The sequence below is a fragment of the Buceros rhinoceros genome, unplaced genomic scaffold, assembly GCF_000710305.1.
Source record: "Buceros rhinoceros silvestris isolate BGI_N320 unplaced genomic scaffold, ASM71030v1 scaffold23385, whole genome shotgun sequence".
Taxonomy (NCBI): Eukaryota; Metazoa; Chordata; class Aves; order Bucerotiformes; family Bucerotidae; genus Buceros; species Buceros rhinoceros.
In genome coordinates this window covers 20,448-23,603 of record NW_010414917.1, presented here as the reverse complement: position 1 = coordinate 23,603, position 3,156 = coordinate 20,448, and the positions used below count along the sequence as shown (strand labels likewise).

The window sequence follows — 3,156 nt, the reverse complement described above, 5'->3', positions numbered from 1 at the left end:
TGCCCCCCCAGCCAACGTGACCACCAAAACCTCCAGACCCCCAGGAAAGACCAGCAGGTCCCTTATCTCAGGAGCTCATAAACCAGGACTGCATGTGCCCGTGTCTCCAGCACCACGAGCGTGGCATGGGGACCCACGCCCTCGGGACCTCTGGGACATGCTCGTGAATCGCAGCAGAGTCTTCACTTCCCGGAGCCGTCACCGCTCTGCCCTTCTCCCCGAAGACAAGGAGCCCGCCCCAGCAAGTCTCTGCAGAAGAACCAACCTTCCAAACGCACTTCCACAGAAAGCAGACCTGCTGCTCTGCGTGTTCCTTGCTGCCGGTCTGATGGAAACGGGCAGGGAAGAGACACCTCCCGCGGCTGAAGATCCCCCTTTGAAAATGACGGGCGGATGGGAGAGACCTCCTGGGCAGCACCCACGTCCCACCTGGGGACACCAGCTGTCTGAGCCCAGCAGGGCCAGCAGTCTGAAGAAACCAAAGGCAGTTTTTAACCGATGCCTGTGGAGTATCATCTGACACTCTGGTGCTGTTTGAGACTCCGGACGAGCAGGAGCAGCCTGCGCGGGGAAAGAGGAGGCTGGAGCTCTGTCTGCAGGCCTGGGCAAGGCGCATGCACGAAGGCACGGACATGCCGCGAAGCAGGCTGGGGCGACAGCGCACGATTAAACAGAACCTGAGCTCTTCTCCTGCAGGAAGGGCTTAGGACCTAGTGCTGACTCTGCCAACGCTGTGGGACAGCAGCGTGGGGGAGGAAGAGCTCTCGCTGCAGAAGACTGCAGCCTGCCAGGGCTCCTCCGCTTTCATCTCCTCTCCAGCCTCCCAGGCTGAGCAGGTGGCTCAGAGGCAGACGCTTCCCCGCCTGGGCTGGCAGCAATCCACCTCATCCTGGCACAGTGGCTTCTCCCAGCCTTGTTCAGAAAAACAAGTCAAGAACACACTTTGTGCAACGGGGAGGCCAAGGCAGAGCTCAGAGGCAGCTTCTAACCTCCCCCTGCACTAAAGCTCCTCTATAAGCAGAAGCGGGACGGGCAGCAGGCAGCGTGGTGTGCCCAGAGCGCGTGAAGAGATGACGGAACCCGGGGAAGGGTAAAACCCAGCTCACATTACAGACAATAATAACAGAGACTGCAGGCAACCACAAACCCCGGCTCCGAGCAACCTCTGGACTTGCCAGACTCAGGCCCAAACGAGTATTGATTTTCCCACAAGATATGAGGTGCAGCGAAGCAGAAGCTTGGACCAGATGAGGCCGTAGCGCCAGGATAAGTGGATCTCTGTAATTACAGCTATTAACAGGGACATCAGGCGCTGGGCCAAATGCTGCCCAGTATCGGGTGGGATTACAATAGATGCTGTCTCCAGGCTCGTTTCCTAAGCTACCTGATGCCTCCTGCCTGGTCTTCTTGGCGAAGGCAAGTTGCTGAGAAAAGGTACGGCCTCTCCCAGGACTCGTCAGTCCTGCCATCACACCACAGTGGATCGCAGCAGCCCAGCACCCTGCTCAACAGCATAAGAAGGGACAAATTCAGATCTCAGCGCCAAGCTGCAGGACACGGAGCACCTAGTGCTGGAGCTGGTGGCCATGCACAGACAGAAACAGCATCCTCCGCATTGTACAGACAGGCCGAGGAGATGCAAACAAGCTGAGGGCCTGGCCCAAAGCCATCAGTGGCTGGTAAAACTGGGAACTGAATTTGGTCACTGTGACTTCCCATCCAGGGTCCTCAGTGAGACAAAAAGCTTCCAGCAGAGGTTTGGGATGGGGAAGCTGTTGGTCTCCTGCCGAGTCTTTGTGTTGTGCTGTCAGAGCTGGCAGCTCCCCCCAGCCCAGCCCAGCCTCCCTGGGCAGAGGGGCTGGGGAAGCAGGGTGCACCCAGCAGGAGAATGTGGAGTGCTGGAAGAGGGGCCCTGCTCACCCATTACCCTCCTGAAACCACAAGTGGGTCACTGCCAGCAGAGAGGAGGATGCTCTGATAAGCAACGGGAGCTGCAGGCTGGGAGCAGAGGGGCAGGCTGAGCACCGCTGCTGTGCTCCCCACTCAAAGCCCAGACACAAGAAGGGGGCAGCCACTGCTGAAAGGTGGTCTTGTTCATCCCTTGAGAACAGGGCGGTGCCAGCCTGAGCTCTGCTGCTACGTACCGGGCCGAAAACCACCCAGGGAGAACACATCTCTCGATTTCCCTTCTCCTCTTCCTCCTCGTCCCTCCCAAACGACTGCCGACAGGGAAAAGTGAGGAACTGGCTGCAGGAAACACACCCAAGCCCTTTTCAGCGAGAAGAATTTGCAATGGAAATAGAGCGGGGGCTCCGCACCACCCCCCCCAACAGGTATCTGCGCAGCAAACACACGGTGAGGAAACAAACGGACTGTTGGCAGCTGGGAAGCGTCAGGAACTGTTTCAACAAGGCTTTTAGGTGTTCTACTTTTTTAGGTGTTTAACATTTAACAGACAAGAGACTTTTAAAAAGCCAGTTTTAGAGCAAAATAGTATTACAAGAGCACTGGTGAGCTCTGGTCTCCAGGAACGACACGCACCCACAGCACACATCCTGTGGCGCTGCAGCCCCTGCAGCAGGAAGGTCCAGGGAGCCAGCGGCACTGGAGCGGGCTGGAAAGAGGTGGAAGCTGCAGGCCCGCAGCAGAAAAGCAGACAAATGAGTTTCTTGGGACAGCAGGAGACTCGTCTGCTCCTGCCCACGCAGCACTCACCCTCTGGATGGCCAACCAGCCCCACAGAGAAACAGAGTCTTCTCCACTGGGGAGGGCTCAGGTGCCTCTAGGAGAGGAAACAGAGGGAGAGTGGGAGGGATCCCCCTCCGCAGGGACAGCAGCTCCGGCTGGGCTGGACTCAGGCCTGTCTTGGGGAGCCCTTTGGCTAGTTCCCAGCTGGGCTCCCCCAGCTTCCCTGGACAGCACCCAGGATCTTGTACTGGAAGGGGAAGAACAGAGTTCATCCCCATCCATCCCCTCTCACACGTGTGAGACTGCTTATCAGTGCCTCCAAACTCTTATCTTTTCCCTGGGAAAGGTGGTACCACATCTTCTTTTCCCCTCACTTTTCAGTGGAGAGGGCAGAGCAGCTCCTGTGCAACAGTGTCACCCCCGCAGGCTGCGGTGGGTGAGGGACAGCCCATCTTGGGCTGAGGGAAG

General features: G+C 58.0%; 1 protein-coding gene across 1 annotated transcript in view; it reads right to left on the bottom strand.

The window, feature by feature from the left end:
- HRAS (Harvey rat sarcoma viral oncogene homolog) overlaps positions 1-2,781 on the bottom strand; it is a 20,941-nt gene extending 18,160 nt beyond the window's left edge. The window contains exon 1 of the mRNA XM_010137256.1: positions 2,716-2,781. The gene's annotated coding sequence lies outside the window, so the exon portion shown is untranslated. The remainder of the gene's footprint in view (positions 1-2,715) is intronic.
- Positions 2,782-3,156: the final 375 nt, after the last annotated feature.